This window comes from Notolepis coatsorum (assembly GCF_963971535.1).
Source record: "Notolepis coatsorum genome assembly, chromosome: 17".
NCBI lineage: Eukaryota > Metazoa > Chordata > Actinopteri > Aulopiformes > Paralepididae > Notolepis > Notolepis coatsorum.
This window is the reverse complement of record NC_140181.1, coordinates 100791954-100810841: the sequence shown is the minus strand read 5'-3', so window position 1 is coordinate 100810841 and position 18888 is coordinate 100791954. Positions and strand designations below refer to the sequence as shown.

Here is an 18888-nt window from a genome sequence, read left to right as displayed (position 1 = left end):
ATAGATTGTTGCAGTGCAATGTCCCAATTAAGATTAGTACAGGCTACAAACTGTGTACTGTGTTAGTGGTGGTAACGTTGTTTGGCAGAGATTAATCATGCTCTCTCACTGGCATTATTCATCTTTTGACCTATTCTACAATTCTATTGTTACTGTGTCGAAACGCACAGGAAGGGAGTGACCTCACTCATTTCAAGAGGGAAATCTCAGCGAATCTCTTTTCACGGCGATGAATGAACACAAGCCATGTCAAAACCATACAGTGGGGGAAAATAAATGCTTAAATGTTTGAAATGAGTGAAATTCCCTATTAGGAAAATGGGGAAGAATATTATTTGACTTTGACCTTGACTCTTGGACTCTGACTCTTGGACTCTGAAGCTGAAGATATTTTTTTATTCTTTATTTATTGTGCCTATATACGTATGAAATCGCCGATAAACAACGTCTTATTTCGTACGCCCGTCGTCGCTCGTGAATTAGGGTACAACCTCTGTGTCTCACGGGGTTGAAATAAAGGTTTGAAACTAAATGAAATCCCCTCATTCCTAGGTAAGATGGCCGACTGTGTCGAACACGTCCAGACTGTCCCCTATCTTATCTCAGTTTCCTGTTTTCATGAATTATTGATGAAAGCCGGTCTCACACACACAATGCCCGCTCGCTGTGCTTACACACGTTCTCTCCTGGACACATGCGTTCAAAGCAAACAGCCTGGCCGGGATACATTCGCTTCCACCTCTCCGCAGACTGGACATGATGTAGCCTACGTCCCACGGATACCTTTACCCAGTGACCGTCATCATCAACCTTTATTTTATTCTCGAAAAGACAATTGAGGTCACCCTCATTTTCAATGTTGTCAAGACTTATACAGACATTTCAATGCACACATTTCTACAATATAACAATAATAAATATTAATAACTACTATCTATACAGTACTTTTCCATCAGTACCATCGAGAAGAGCTCACTCCCCGACAACACAGACTCAACTCGTAGCGCTGTTATCAGGATTCCTCCTTCAAAACAAAGACGAGGGCCCCCGAGGAGCCAAAATAACGTCTTCCTGTGAATTCCTGTGTTGCTGAAAACAAGACGACTCAAACAGGATGTCCCCTCTGACAACGCCGTGTGACAATAACATCAAAACAACCCCAATCTGTGCCGTTGTATAGAGCGATTCTGCAGGACAGCGGGCTCCACACTCCCTCTGTGATGCTGTGTGACAACAATAAGAGTCAAGCGAATCCCAGTTTGCTGCTGCTGCTATGTGAACTGACCTGTGACATCTGACGCACTTGTGATGACCTTGACCTTCAGGGTCAACCGTGGACCGACCATCCAGGGTCAAAAGGACTCAATTCAAATAGGTTATTGTGTCCCTAGCATATTGTAGAAGTATCCATTATGTATAGAGGGACGGAGCACAATGAGTCAAACGGACCACGCCCGCTGGAAAAGGAAACTTAACAAAAAATGCCTGTAGCTAATTAAAAACATGAAATATATCATCAGCATGTCAAAGGATTAATTTACCAGAGAGCAGAGGGTATATTGACAAGCAATACCTACAGTACTGTCAATATCCCCAGGTTAGACACACCACTGGAGGGAGGAAAGGTATTGTTTATGGGGGGGCGACTAGGTGGTGCAGTGGGCAAAGCGCTCACCACCAATGCAGGAGACGCTGGGCTCGAGCCCAGCTCTCCGCATTGCTATCAGCTTGGCTGGTCGTTCATACTAATACAATTGGCAGTATTAGGGGGTGGGAAGCTGATGGGTGGGGATTGGACGTTGTGGACAGCGACTCCTACAGGTCGGTTGGTGCGCCTGCGCAGCAGAATCAGGAAGCGACGGGGGCAGCGTGCCCTCCAAACGCAGACCCCCGACGCTGAGAGATCGCGCTGTGCAGGTGAAAAGATGCGACGGCTGCCTCCTCGAGTACCGGAGGGGACACGTGATGTAAGGCTTAGTCTACATTGCAGCCGGCTTGAGGGAGGCATGGCCTAACAACGTTCGAGACAGGGGAGGGTAGAGTTGGACGATACGAAATTGGGATGGGAGAAAAATAGAAAATGGGAGAAAAAGTAGATAAAAAAAAATAAAAGTATTGTTTATGGCAAAAATAGTTTAGAACTAAAAATGACAATGTCCCACAGTTTTCCCCATTCTTGCTGCTGACGCCTCACATCTTATTGCCTGTATCCACTTTTCTCTCCTTAACCCTTTCACTGCCACACTACCAAAGGGTTAACCCTTTCACTGCAACAATACAGAAGCTTAACCCTTTCACTGCCACACGACAATGGGTTAACCCTTTCACAACCACACTACAGAAGGTTAACCTTTCACTACCACACTACAGACGGTTAAGTGAAGGGGTTAACCTTCTGTAGTGTGGTAGTGAAAGGGTTAAAGGCTCTGTTTTTCTGTTCTGAAGCGTATGAAAAACGTAGTTCTCGGTTCTCGACCAGGTTGGCAGTGCATCCCACCACCACACACCCGGTTTGAGGTATTCTGCTGTCGTTTAGCTAGCTGACCAAAATGACAGGGAGGCGCCGTCACACAATACAAAGTCAATGGAGAGGAGCGATGCAATGTTTCTCCCCCCTCTGGTGCAGACGGGACCTATTTGCGCTGCTCTGTCTCTATTCTGGGAGTCTTATGTGGCACAAAGCTACTGTATACATGATCTTATTGCTCTCCTGGATCATTCAGTACTAGTAGTACTTTAGGCCAGAAGGAGTCTGATTCTGCAGTGCAAGGTATAATAGGACCATACTGAGAATCCTAAAGGTAAACCTACTGAGAGCATTTACATTTACATTACGTAAAGAGGCTGTGAGGTCTAATTTATCCTGGTTCAGAGACTGAGAGCTCCAAGTCCTCCTGGTTCAGAGACTGTAATCTCTAGCTCTTCCTGGTTCAGAGACTGAGAGCTCCAAATCCTCCTGGTTCAGAGACTGAGAGCTCCAAATCCTCCTGGTTCAGAGACTGAGAGCTCCAAGTCCTCCTGGTTCAGAGACTGAGAGCTCCAAGTCCTCCTGGTTCAGAGACTGAGAGCTCCAAGTCCTCCTGGTTCAGAGACTGAGAGCTCTAGGTCCTCCTGGTTCAGAGACTGTAATCTCTAGCTCTTCCTGGTTCAGAGACTGAGAGCTCCAAATCCTCCTGGTTCAGAGACTGAGAGCTCCAAGTCCTCCTGGTTCAGAGACTGTCATCTCTAGCTCTTCCTGGTTCAGAGACTGTAATCTCTAGCTCTTCCTGGTTCAGAGACTGTAATCTCTAGCTCTTCCTGGTTCAGAGACTGTAATCTCTAACTCTTCCTGGTTCAGAGACTGTAATCTCTAGCTCTTCCTGGTTCAGAGACTGTAATCTCCAACTCTTCCTGGTTTAGAGACTGTCATCTCTAACTCCTCCTGGTTCAGAGACTGAGAGCTCTAGATCCTCCTGGTTCAGAGACTGAGAGCTCTAACTCCTCCTGGTTCAGAGACTGAGAGATCTAGATCCTCCTGGTTCAGAGACTGAGAGCTCTAGATCCTCCTGGTTCAGAGACTGAGAGCTCTAGATCCTCCTGGTTCAGAGACTGAGAGATCTAGGTCCTCCTGGTTCAGAGACTGAGAGCTCTAGGTCCTCCTGGTTCAGAGACTGAGAGCTCCTCCTGGTTCAGAGACTGAGAGCTCTAGGTCCTCCTGGTTCAGATACTGAGAGATCTAGGTCCTCCTGGTTCAGAGACTGAGAGATCTAGGTCCTCCTGGTTCAGAGACTGAGAGCTCTAGGTCCTCCTGGTTCAGAGACTGAGAGCTCCTCCTGGTTCAGAGACTGAGAGCTCTAGGTCCTCCTGGTTCAGAGACTGAGAGATCTAGGTCCTCCTGGTTCAGAGACTGAGAGCTCCTCCTGGTTCAGAGACTGAGAGCTATAGGTCCTCCTGGTTCAGAGACTGAGAGATCTAGGTCCTCCTGGTTCAGAGACTGAGAGATCTAGGTCCTCCTGGTTCAGAGACTGAGAGATCTAGGTCCTCCTGGTTCAGAGACTGAGAGCTCCTCCTGGTTCAGAGACTGAGAGCTCTAGGTCCTCCTGGTTCAGAGACCGAGAGCCTCCCAGACTTCTTGATTCAGAGATTGTCGATCTGGGTCCTATTGGTTCAGAGGTTGTGAGTTCTGGCTGCTCTTGGTTCAGAGATTGTGAGTTCTGGGTCCTCTGGTACTGCAAAATATCTCGATAGAACTTTGATCTTGTATTGCATCTTAAAATCTGCCAATGGGGTGAGATTATTTCACTTATTCCAATACAAATTAACTTGTTTCTCAAAACAAGCTATTACAGTATCTTGAAGAATCACTGGCCTGCCTTATTTAACACTGTTTAGAGTTTTTGGATGTGTGCGAGATTATGTGCAAGATAAATCTGCACGTTTTTTTGTGAAATGCCCCTTTAAGAGGAATATTTGATTTATTAGTTCAGTTTTGATCTGTATTTCTTATTTCTTATTGTCTTGTCATTATTATGATTACTATTGTTGATGTTGTGTTCTTAAATGAAATGAAAATTGAAAATTAAAAAGATTTGATAAAGAAAAAAGAGGAATATTTGATTGCAGTGTTAGTTCAGAGATGGTGTACATTATGGTGCAAGGCAGGACATGCTTCCTCATATCATCTCTCATCATGCGTTTGTCAGTCACATGGAAACTAACAACCTTGATCTCCCGAGGAAAACCATTCCGATGTTTTTTGTGATCTCCGGGAAATGGCATGAACCCGGTGAATCTCAGGATATTAGGGCACTCAGAACTGGCGGGAAAATTTATTTCGTTTTCAAGTCTGCTCTGATGAAATGACAGGCTCTATCTTAAGAGGGGTGATTTGTGTGAATGATGTCATTATGCAGTAGTAGCTGCACGGCTGGCGGTGCCTTTCTGAAGAGGGACAGCTCCATTGACAATGAATGGGGATAGGGATCGTAAAAAGGTGACACTGTGAGCACACCCAGGGAAATATTCAAATGATGTATGTGGGTCCATTTTCTGTTTCAGAACTAAGAACACGACTACTGTAGAATCAAGCTCATTTGGGTTTAAAAAAAATAAAACAAACATTCCGTGGGTCCACAAAAATCAATGAATTGTCAATGGAGCAGCTCCAGACTTTATATACCGGATGACATCACAGGTTTGAGTCATAGGCTGCAGTAGTCAGTTTTAGTAGTATTGTTGTGTTGTTATGTTGTGTCATAAATGTATTTCATGTAAATATCTGTATCTGTATGTGTATTTGAAGATTACCAATGTGAATCATTTTTTTGTTATTTTCTTTTAGAATACTGTTTTGGAGTCTTAATTTTGTAAAAAATATAGGACAGGCATATATACAGTAAGCATTATGCTTCAGTCTGTATCTTTTCAGTCACTGCCTGAATAAAAGATTGTTAAATGATTGTGTATATTGTATTGTGTGATGACTGAATAAACTACTACTACTACTACTACTATTGTATTGTCCCAGTAACAGCAAGGACCGTGATGGAAACACAGTAAATCATGTACTTTATCATGTTATCCTTGACACTTGAATGAAAGTTCTTTTCTTTTTTTTATGACTCATGCTTTTGAACTAAACCTTCTCTGGTGTCTGGCTTTGGGAGAGAGAGAGCAGATCATGTTCACAACTATTGATTGAACGTTATAGGCCATGGAAATAACACATTGGAATTCTTAATCTGGGTTCCCCTTTAAGCAGTAGTACTATTTCTAACGGCAGTGGTACAAGTATTTGTATGACAGCTATGCGCCATTAGTATCAGTTTTCAAGGTGGTCGTACTTCTTATAGTCGTTTCTTAGGTACAGTTAAAGCAGCAGAAATAATAGTAGTAACATAATGTTCAACACACCGCTCACTTCCGCTGCTACGGCCTAAAACTGTCTGGGTACGACCAGCTCCTCACCAGTCAGCCTCCTCACAACGGCAGCCATACAGTACGCCTAAATGGTAAATGGCTGCATTCAAAGTCCTCACTTTCACTTTCAGAGCACTTCACGGTCAGGCCCCCATCTACATCACTGAACTCATCCATCCCTACACCAACACCCGCTCACTCAGATCTGCCGATCAGCACCTCCTGGTGGTCCCCATGTCCAGGCTTAAAACAAGGGGTGATCGAGCCTTCCAGGTGACAGCACCAAGGCTCTGGAATGCTCTCCCCCTGGACCTGCGAATTGCCCCCTCTGAGAACTCTTTTAAAAAACAATTAAAAACGCATTTGGTCATGCATAGGCACTTTTTTTTCTTGTCCTCACTTTTATAGTTTTTGTTTTAATTAGTGACTCATGATTTTATCCAAATTCTTTTATTCTACTTTTTCTATCTGGTTTCACTGTTTTTAACTGCTGTTTGTTGTTGTTGTCATTTATTTCAACAATTTATTCATTTATATTAAGCTGTAGTGTAAAGCACCCTGTGCATTCGTGCTGTGAAGGGTGCTATATAAATAAAGGTCATTCATTCATTCATTCATTTATATAGAGCTTTTAACCAAAGCGCTTTACAATTTGTTCCTCACATTTTACCCATTCACTCACACATACACACACCGATGGCGGAGGCGACCATGCAAGGTGCCAACCTGCTCATCGGGAGCAATTAGTGGTTAAGTGTCAATTGCTCAAGGACACTTCGACACGGTGCCCGGAAGGAGCGGGGAATCGAAACGGGAACCTCCGGATGATCAGACGACTGCTCTACCTCCCGAGCCACTGTCACCCCTAGAATAGGCCTAGAATAGCGATGGGCAAAACTCAACAAAATTACTATTCGATAGTCACTGGGAACTATTCGAATACTAACCAAAAATCGCAGGCACCACAATTACACATTATCGATTTAAAGCTGTCGTTTCCTCTCATCCGCTGCAACGTGGCTAACTGCTGGTTCTACTCATGCAGTGGCAGTCGCTGTAGTGAGGGGTGATTTACTTCACTGTTGAAACACATCGATTGTGTTTAGAAGTGTTCAGACCAAGCTGAAAATCGGTGTTTGCAAGCTAAATACACTAAATGATGTGATTTAAAACAGCATTCAAACTGTCTGAAATAAAAAAGCGCTATGCATTTGGAATTGGTGTTTGGTTCACAGCAGAGTCGTATTTATTTTCTTACGACAAACCTAAAGCAAACAGGTAACGTTCTAGATGCAAAAGCAAGGATAAAATACATTATTTATTGAATACTTCTTGTAAGGTCAAGTACTTTACCAGCTTGGCCATGTGTGGTTAGAGTATCCAGTATCCACTCCAAATTGAGAGTTTGCTGAGGACATCATATTTTGGTGCTCAACTCAACTGCTGTATGCTGTATGCTTAAGGCCCTCCAACTGTTATTGCACCGCCCTTTAGAGTGTAATGCAAAATGTCTTCATCCGAATTTTGACAGGTCTTTCACATGTCTTTGGTGTTCCACAGTATCATGTTTTTAAACTTGTAATACGGCCATGGTTAGACTAGGTGTTTTTGTTTTCGTTTTGTTGCTGAATGAATACGTTTGCTGTCCCTGTTAAATAGAAATGCCGTTTTGGCAGGAAAACGTGTTGCCCTACTGACAACGCTGAAATTGTGTTTCCGCTTTGAAAAAACGCCAAAACTCGCCGACAACGAGTCGTGTAATCTGCGCGGAGCCGTTGTTGCTCAACGCCCATGCGCAGTAGATACCGGCATCTGCGTGCCCTCACCAACGTCCGGTGACAACAGAGTTGTCCCAAATAGCTGCAGCTACCATGTGTTGTCAAGTTATTGTTATAAGGACCCCAGTCCAAGCTACAACAGTCTGCATTCCCTTAACAATTGTTTGTATTGTTTGTATTGTATTGTACCCATTCTGCAATATGTTAAATAAAGTTTACATCCATTCATTCTGCTAGCATTAACGATTGCATGAGCAGCTGGCTAACGTGAGCTAACGTTAGCTATCAGACCCTGTTAGCTCAAACTCCTCTTTCAATCTTAACAAGCATTAAACAAAATGGCCCAGTCATCTATTCACTTTTGTTTAATACACGAGGCGTTGTCTCTAATGTTATCTAGCTACTGATAGCTCCCGATATCATCAGTTTGGTGCTGGCTGGCTAACATGAGCTAACGTTAGCTGCTAGCCACAATGCTATACTGTTATACTGGCATATTCCATTCACGTTAGCATGTAGCTAACAACGGCGATCTTTTTTTAGACTAAACTATCCGCTCTTGGTGGTCACTTGTGTTGATGTTAGTTTTGTTTCATCAACAAATGAGAGGCAGAACACACAGTGAATGTATCCGTTTTGTTTATTGCACTTTTATTACACTTTGCTGAAAAATAAGTGCTGCATTCGCTAAATAGGCATTTAAAGATGGCGGCTTGTTGACATTTCTTTGCAGGAAGTGTATTGGCAGATTCAAGTGCTGATTGGTTGAAAATTGCCTTCATGTTCGCCACCTACTGCCACCTACTGCTTTGGCATTGTACTACATCACTGTGCTCAGGAGGCAAAACGATAGTGCTCAGGTTGCAAAACGAATGTCTAACTCGGCTGCCACTACGTTGCGACCTGGAAAAGCGAAACTCATCCTGAAAACGAAACGAAAACACCCTAGGTGTAACCTGAAATGTAGCGATGCAGCATTTGTGTCTCAGGAGAAACACTCACCAAGGAATGTTCTCAGGAAAAACACTCACCAAGGAGTGTTCTCATGAAAAACACTCACCAAGGAATGTTCTCAGGAAAAACACTCACCAAGGAATGTTCTCAGGAAAAACACTCACCAAGGAATATTCACAGGAAAAACACTCACCAGGGAATGTTCTCAGGAAAAACACTCACCAAGGAATATTCACAGGAAAAACACTCACCAGGGAATGTTCTCAGGAAAAACACTCACCAGGGAATATTCACAGGAAAAACACTCACCAGGGAATGTTCTCAGGAAAAACACTCACCAGGGAATGTTCTCAGGAAAAACACTCACCAAGGAATGTTCTCAGGAAAAACACTCACCAAGTAGTGTGTTCAGGGCCCACTCGGTGGTCTGTAAGAACACCAGCAATCTGGGAGATTTTACTAGCATCCGTTTGTGGTATAGCTCACGTGTCACCACAATAGGTATTTCAGAACACTCTTCCCTCTCTTTTTGACAGTGCTACAGAAGGGGACTGCAGAGTGACTTTCTGCAGAGCTCTGGGGAGAGGAGCCCTGCGGTCACTGATGGGTGCACTGCATGGCGAGCATGCAGATGGGGATATGAATGGATGGAGAAAATAGATAAGATGAGATGGATCTTCTTTATTCATCCCCATGGGGAGATTTGGGTGTCAAAGCAGCAATAGGAGATGGAGAGGGAGAGGTACAGGCAGGATAATAAGAATGAATTGTGAGAAAATGAAAGAAAATGGTAGTAAAAAAAGGTAAAATCGAACTGCACTGGATCACTGGACAGGTGGGACATATGTATTTTATTTAATATATATCATATACCAATGATTGATATCACTATGCCAATACAGCCCACCCTGTAGAATATACAGACTCTATCCTACCCCATGGGTACAAATATATAGCTAACATAATTCTATCCTGTACAAATGTACAGTACTCCATACTAAGTCTTAGTCTACCCTATAAATAAACATATTAAAACAGATTATCAATCAATATTAATGTAAATATAAAATATATACAACACGAATATGAATATAAACCACAAGACTAGCAATGCATACGGCCTGGAGTGAGAAGCCAGTCTACAATCCTGTAATAATATTATCACAGTATTCAGTAGTAGTACTACTACCACATAATCTTTACCGTTTAGGCAACAAATAGCATTCCGTTCCTTCACTCGTCCAAAGTACTACGCCCAAATCCTTAACCCTTTCACTACCACTACCAAAAGGATAACCCTTTCACTGCGACAATACAGAAGGTCAACCCTTTCACTACCACACGACAAAGGGTTAACCCTTTCACAACCACACTACAGAAGGTTGACCCTTTCACTACCACACTACAGACGGTTAGTGTGGTAGTGAAAGGTTAACCTTCTGTAGTGTGGTAGTGAAAGGGTTAAACAACCTTCCATTATTGGACATTATATCAAGGCAAAGCATTTAGCCACTATACTGCAAACCACTATGAAGTGCTAGCGCTCTACTAGAGGAACAGACAGCGTACCGTAGAACACTTGTCTTGTGTGTAACAGATTTATGTCTTGACTTTCCCAGAAATAGATCTCTTTCTTTAGGGGTGTTTTGTGTAGACACTCGGGAGAATCATGGTTCCTGGAAGGAAGGCGGCCAACTGAGAGCTGAGGTGTTGCTCAGCAGCATCAAACAGGCATGTGGGCATATATATATAACAGCCTCTAAGGCATGTGAGCAAAATAGCTGCCGCTCATGTAGGAGCCTACAACTGCCCTACACTGTAGTGTAGGCTACTCATAGTGATCATAATAATCACAACTACCTACCTCATACTATAGTCTACCCATATAACTCTGTATGATAGCATGTAGTGCTGTATATACCGTATACGGTATACATTTATATATTATTTACTGCATATATATATCCATATCTGTGTGAATATACCTGCATAGAATCATTCTATATACCTACTTATATACACCTACATATAACCCATACAACTCTGTAGGATAGCATTTACATTAATGCTGCATATACTGTATATATTTATTCTTACCGTGTATATATCTATCCACATGAATGAATGAATGAAATGAATGAATGGATGAATGAATGAATGAATGAATGAATGAATGAATGAATGAATGAATGAATGAATGAATGAATGAATGAATGAATGAATGAATGAATGAATGAAAACTTTATTTAACAGATTGCAGAATGGGTACAATACAGTACGGCTCAATACACACAATTGTTAAGGGGATGCAGACCTGAGAAAGACGTTTGTCTTGTTTACATCAGGGTCCCTCATTTTCAATTCATATAGACATTTATGACATACACAACATACATGACATTTATGGCATAGGGACATATAGGTATTTAGTACTAATACATTTGTGACATAAACGGTATTCAAATATACAGTACTGTTACCCCTAGATCCTGACAGAGTATATACATATGATGGGGAGGGGACTGTACATTAGGAGGGGGTGGGTGGGTGGGAGAGAAATATACATACGGCGGGGAGGGAATATATACATGCGGTGGGGAGGAGACTGTCTATTAGGAGGTGGTGGGGGTTTTGGGCATTTACGGTGGCCAGTTTCGAATTGCAGCCTCCCGTAGGTGCTCTTTAAGAGCGGTTTTGAATGTGGGTAGGGATTCACATTCCTTTATAGCTTTGGGTAGGGCGTTCCACATTGATGTGGCATAATTGCGAAACGTGTTTAGTCCCTTGTTTGAGCCGAATCTGGGTTTAACATGATTTGTTGAGCTTCCTCTGGTGTAGTGGTTGTGGTATTCACTGACCTTTGGGAAGTATTTTGACATGTACATGGGTACCTTAGTCGTATAGTGTATCTTGTAGACCAGGCCCATTGCAAGTTGCTGTACTCTGTCGTCTACTCTAAGCCATCCTAGGTTGTCAAAGTAGGCAGGGGTGAGGTGGGTTCTGGGGGTAAGGTCAAGTAGTAGTCTGACCAGTTTGTTTTGTGATGTTTGTAATCTTGTTTTAAGCGCCTTTGAGGTGCTTTGGTACCATGAGGTGCATGCATAGTCGTAGTACCCTTGAATGAGTGCTCCTGCCAGAGTCTTCAGGGTATTCTTGTTTACCAGAGAGGAGATCCGGTACAAGAATCTAGTTTGTTGGTTGACTTTTTTTATTACATTGGATGCCATTTTGTCACAGGAAAGATTTGCCTCTAGGATGGAACCCAGGTAGGTAATTTCGTCTTTCCTTGTGACAATATTGTCACCCACTGTAACTGAGAAGCCGTCGGTCTTGCTGAGTTTGTTATTTGAACCGAAGAGAATGGACTCTGTTTTGCCCATGTGTAATGATAGTTTGTTATCAGCAAGCCATATGAAGATTTTGCCTAGTTCCGAGCTGAGGGTTTTTTCAACCTGCAACTTGTTCTTGTCAGAGACCAGCAGGGCTGAGTCGTCCGCAAACAGGAACAAGTTGCAGTCACAGGCTGACGACATGCCATTTGCATAAATTAGGAAGAGTAGCGGTCCTAGTATGCTTCCTTGTGGAACACCACAGCTCACTGTGAGGGGGGGGGGGGTAGAGTATACCGTTTACCTCTACCATCTGTTCTCTCCCCTCCAGGTAGGATTGCATCCAGCTCACTGATAAACTATCAAAACCAATTGCTTTTAGCTTGTCAATCAGAATGGAGTGATTGACAGTGTCGAAGGCCTTTTGTAGGTCCAGCATGACCATGCCGCAGTATTTGCCCGCGTCCACCTCTTGTTTGATGTGGTCGTTCAAATAGAGGAGGCATGTGTCAGTGGAGTGGGACGTTCTGAAGCCAGATTGGAATTCGTAGATTAGGTTTTTTTCCGCCAGGTACTTTTCGATGTACATCTGTCTGTACATACCATATAATCCTTTTTACATGTCTGTAGATACTATATCTATATCTGTACATATCCCTTACCTACTCTTACTAGTTACGCTGCTGGCCAGTATGACTTACTATCATAGTACATACATCTCATTAGCACTATTACTCAGTAGTACTCATTTATATGTCATAAATGTCACTATGAATTGAAAATGGGGGACCCTGATGTAAACAAGACAAACGTCTTTCTCTGGTCTGCATCCCCTTAACAATTGTGTGTATTGAGCCGTACTGTATTGTACCCATTCTGCAATTTGTTCATTCATTCATTCATTCATTCATTCATTCATTCATTCATTCATTCATTCATTCATTCATTCATTCATTCATATATTGTATACCCATCACCTGTACATTGTATATTAGTAATATAATATTACTACTGCCCTTTACTGCTACATTTGCACTCTGGATGGATGCCAAACTTATTTCCGTTGTACTGTACTTGTGATGTATGATGACAATACATTTTAATCAAATCAAATTTTCAGGGAAGGGAGTGTTCTATTAAGTCACAGATTGATTGTATGTATTTGGGGAGCTATTTCACTATAGTAGTCATTAAACATGCTCTGCCCTGGCCTTTCCCCTGACCGTTCCCCTCTTCTCCTTTCCCCAAGTAAGTTGGAAGTGAAACAACAGGCGGCACTATCTGCCGCGGTGCTGAAATGACATTAATCACACACTTGTTTTAAGCCGGATATCCTGTCCAGTGGCTACGACGGTCACGTCTCAGGATGGCGACGAGTGACAACGAAAAACATCAATCAGGCTAACAATTCCTGTTTACCATGCCTGCTGCCTGACCTACATCATCACTCCTCCTGCGACGCTCTGGGAAGATGACACAGTGACAATCGTAAAAGATGCCACTTTGACAAAGTTCTCAGTGTCCCGTCCTTCTTTTTCTATAGACCTTAGTTAGAATTGAAAATGAATTGAAAATGGGGGACCCTGATGTAAACAAGACAAACGTCTTTCTCTGGTCTGTCTGCATCCCCTTAACAATTGTGTGTACTGAGCCGTACTGTATTGTAGCCATTCTGCAATCTGTTAAATAAAGTTTTCATTCATTCATTCATTCATTCATTCATTCATTCAGAAGAAGAAGAAGAAGAATCCCATTGCTGGCGAAACGGCCTTGGGCCGCAAGTGTATTTCCTGTCACCTATTGTATTAGCAAGCACTGCAATAGTAAATAAACATGGGTCTATTTACATTGTTTATGTTGTTACATTGGTTATGTAAGGTCTGTAAGCATTAAAACAAAGAGTATATACCTGCTCCAATTACAACTATTATTGAAAATCTACACCCCCCCCCCCCCCCCCCCCTCCCCCAACCTTTTTCAGAATAGGGCTGTAGCCTGTGGTACATCTCTCAGCTGGTGACCGCCTCAACCACCTGTGCTAAAATGGTAATTTGCCTTCTGCTAGGAGGTGTAATTTCCTGGGGTATGGTGAACACCATTGATTGGGCCAGAGGCTGAGGGGCTGCACATGTCTAGTCACTCATTGACCACATAAAACCATAAATACAATAAAGCATCTCTTTGACAGCTAAGAATTGTGCACAAAATAGGCCACTGAATTACCTTCGACAAAAGTAGAGCTTTCATATTGGTGATAAGTGACATATTTTACAAATCATCCCTCTGTATCACAAATCAATCATCTATGTATTGCTATCACAAATAATCACCTATCTTTAGCACACGTGTTATTACCCAGACCACTCCTGTGAAAGGAGTAAAGCAATATATTGGGCAATAAGCTTTGATCAACCCTATATGAAAATGTACAGTATTTTGTCAGTATTTTTGTGTAGTTACTCTCTGACCTTTCGGTTCTCAGATAAATAGAATAGCACTGCCATGATGTATATATATATTATATATATATATCATTAAAACCATTAGTGTAACACAGCCTGCAATCATATAGGACTATCACTGGGCAGGTGCCATTGACCAAGGGAAGAACAATGAATAGCTACTCTACTGTAGGCTACACTGTACATGGGTGGTTTCAAACTGAACCCGATAGCATATTTCAGGAATAGCAGAAATGGCAAATAAAATGGGAATAGCCTACATACTCCATTTGCTGAGAAAATACAGTAGTCTGGGAGTACTGCCGGTATAAGAGCCAACCCCATATAGCGATAAGGATATAGCTATACAGTGGTTAATTGATCCTCTCCCGTTGACACATATAGGCGTCTACTTTGTCTCCTATAATACCGCTCATATGTTCATCTGTCGCGACAGCCGCATCATCTTCTTACCTTTTATTACCGGCGTTTATTTCCCAGTGAAGTGTAGATAAGGTATAAGAGCGTCCCCGTTCAGTCCATCTCTCCAGTCTTCTCTACCGGCTTTATTTCCCCGGTTCCATTCTCCCGGAGCGGAGCGCACTACAGCGCACGCACGCTTGTGTTCATCCTGCACGCTCACCGCCGCCACGCCTTCGCCCCCCCCCCCCCCCGCGGGTATTGTATGTGAAAGCAGCCCCCCCCTCCTACCCCCCAGCCCCACCCATGCTCGCCCAGCAGCTGCTGCCTGGCCTCGAACTGCCTGCAGCCTAGTACTGTAGCCTACTACACCCAATCGGTAGTAATAATAACACTGTAGTAGTGGGGTGGAAATTATTAGTTGAGGTAGCTCTACTGTATATGCATCGGGTTTTATTCAAATCGTGTTTATTGCTTAGCCCGAGGCGAAGACTAAACCGTCATAACCTTAGAGTCATCTTTTTTTTTGTTGCATTCATCACGTGAGGCTAAATAATAATGATGATAATAATAATAATAATAATAATAATAATAATAATAATAATAATAATAATAATAATAATAATAATAATAATAATAATAATAATAATAATAATAATAATAATAATAATAATAATAATAATAATAATAATAATAATAATATAGCTACATTTTACTGTACATTTGACTGTAGGCCTATATTTTGAACTGTATATTTTAGAATGTATATCTTTGACTGTGTATTCTTATTTTTTTGACTATACCTAAAGCCTATAAGGTTTATTGTGAGCGATATCTGTGGTGCTGAAATTCCCTCGGGATTAATATACTTATATTATATTCTACAGCTTCAAAATGAAACGATACAGATTAAGGTGAATAGGAACATATAGCCTAATATCTTCACACAAAGAGAGTGATAGCTATATAAGATGCAAATACAACCAGAAAATATAGCTTGCAGTTGCAGCAATAAATAAGGAATTGTGACATCACAGATGATATCACAGATATCATGCATGAGGGACTGAACCCACAACCTTTGTCATCTTTGTTGATTGACGTTCCCAACGAGGTCAGGTCAGGTGTCAAAGTGACCGAATAAGGTTGAAGACAGTCATACGTGACACTTTCCAAATGGTCCCTATAGCAGATTCTGTTATCAATAAATCACTTTCCAGAATAAAATAATAGAGGAGCCACCCACTTTTGTCATAGAGGAATTAATGGAATGTATCATACATTCAAGCTGACAACGTTTGGCACCCTATAACACAGCCTCCAAGTGAGCAACATAGCTTTGTAAATCCAACTGTAAACAAACGTCATTAATGACAAGATCAATGTGTATCAAATGAAAAAGCTATTCTATTGACCCGATCGAAATATTCTGCATTATAATGCCCCCCATTGGTCAATTTGAGAATGACACTTGTACAGCCAGAGTTAATAGACTCTTTGTGACATGTGTCGTGGACTCGTGGTGGTGGTGGAGACGCATCAGGCACGACAGTGACACCGCTCTGCACTGTATACAGTAGTTGGCTTTGAGTTTAGATGCACCTGCATGGTTTAATTCATTCAACATCCCATATATGTTATGATTCAAAACCGCTAGAGCACCTACGGGAGGCTGCAATTCGAAACTGGCCACCGTAAAGGTCCAAACCCCCCCCCCCCCCACCCCCACCCCCTCCTAATAGACAGTCTCCTCCCCACCGCATATATATTCTCTCCCCACCGTATGTATATTTCTCTCCCACCCACCCACCCCCTCCTAATGTACAGTCTCCTCGGCTCCTCCCCACCGTATATTCTCTCCCCACCGTATGTATATTTCTCTCCCACCCACCCACCCCCTCCTAATGTACAGTCCCCTCCCCATCATATACTCTGTCAGGATCTATGGGTAACAGTACTGTATATTTGCATATCGTATATGTCACAAATGTAACAGTACTAAATACCTGTATGTCATGTATGTCCCTATGCCATAAATGTCATGTATGTTGTGTATGTCATAAATGTCACTATGAATTGAAAATGGGGGACCCTGATGTAAACAAGACAAACGTCTTTCTCTGGTCTGCATCTCTTAACAATTGTGTGTATTGAGCCGTACTGTATTGTACCCATTCTGCAATATGTTAAATAAAGTTTTCATTCATGCATTCATTCATTCTTTCATTCATTCATTCATTCATTCATTCATTCATTCATTCATTCATTCATTCATTCATTCATTCATTCATTCATGAATTGAAAATGGGGGACACTAAAGACGAAAGTCTTTCTCTGGTCTGCATCCCCTTAACTATTGTATGTATTGAGCTGTACTGTACTGTACCCATTCTGCAATCTGTTAATAAAGTTTTGAATCAATCAATCAACCATTAGATGTAACAGAACATTTACCAAGATGGACTTTTATTGCGTACATTTGTAGAGAGAGTACGTTTGGAGCGTGTCACGTGCGGTGACTGCAGCAGCTATGAGTTTGATTTTTGTTCCCCCACATTATCATCCTAATTTGGCATTTAGAAAGACACACAATGGTTGAACCAGTTTATTGGTGTGTGTTTCACATGCAATATTCATTCCTGATCAGGGAGCATGGTGCTACTCCTGAAATATTCATCGCACTCTTAAAGGGACACTTCCTCCAAATAAACTAAGCTTATCATTTGCACATAATATCTCACATATATCGCAGAACTCCTTTGCACACATTCATTTAATTTGACAGGCTATTGAGAGAGTCAGTTGAATAATGTTATTCAGTGATTCGTCAGAAGACAGTGGATCCTTGTTTTAATTACAGCTGGTGAATGCTGATGAAAAAATGACAATAGGGACTACATAATTTCACTGAGCTGTCATTAACACAACACAGGGATTCAATGTCCTCCAATGACTGGAGGACTTATTCAAACTAACAAACTCTCAATAACTGTCAAACTAATTGAATGTGTGCAAAACCTTATATGTGTGAAATTCTGTGCGGGGGAAAAAAATTCAGAATTACTTTTATGTGAACTGCCCCTTTAACAGTAATCCAGGTGAGACATTTCCAATTAAACAATACAGTAGACTTTGGAGACTAAATTAGATTTGATCATCTTTCAGATATTAGTTGAGGTTATACCTACAATGAAAAGACTGACCAAAATTCAAGATGGTTTTAGAAATTGGAAAAGAAATACCAGCATAATCAGAAATGATGGATGAAATAATGTGTCCCGGTCGTGGATATGTTGTACTGTAGTGTACATCATAATCTGCTTGTCAAGTGGATGATTGATGAACTACGGTTGTGGTTTGTTACTCTATATCCTCCCAGTCTACAGTAAGCGCTTTACCCTGGGGAGTGTAACCCCTTCCCCCCTTGTTCTTCTTGGGTATCTGTCATCAGACGTGAATAAAAGTGTCTCATTAAGAACTCCCAAAACCACCTGCCCAATGAATCTTATACAGGAAGATTCTTACATTGCATAATATCTATGACTATAATTTCTGTGATGCTAGTTTTTTAATGAAATATTTAATGCATGAATATTTCAATCGCTGTTTCGTAAATACATCAGAATGATTATAGGGCATCAGACTGTTTCTTTTTTCTACAATAAATCTGTATAAATTCCTGTGTCTATACGTGTTTAAGATTGTTTTCTCAGAATTCTATATTTGTATTCTAACTTGTACACCTGAAAGGGTTAAACTGCTCTTTATTGACATAAATGATCAGGTTGACTAATACAGTAATAATAAACCAAGGTGAAGGCACATGGGTTGTCTGCTGGATTGTTTAATGTTTTGTTTGCTGCCGGCTACACTGAGCTGGTGGTGGTGAGACTGAGACATGCAAATACCACAAGGTGTGTCGACTTACGTCACACACATGCAGAGTTCCACCAGGTTCAAACCAGCAACCTGAAATCATTAACACCTAAGGGGTAATGGGGCAATTGAAAATACTATTAGATAATATCATCATCATCATCAACCTTTATTTATACTCGAAAAGACAAT

General features: G+C 41.7%; 1 protein-coding gene across 1 annotated transcript in view; it reads right to left on the bottom strand.

Moving 5' to 3' along the window:
* The window catches only part of frmd4bb (FERM domain containing 4Bb), a 74931-nt gene extending 59950 nt beyond the window's left edge, over positions 1–14981 (bottom strand). Inside the window, exon 1 of the mRNA XM_084332808.1 lies at positions 14875–14981. The gene's annotated coding sequence lies outside the window, so the exon portion shown is untranslated. The remainder of the gene's footprint in view (positions 1–14874) is intronic.
* Positions 14982–18888: the final 3907 nt, after the last annotated feature.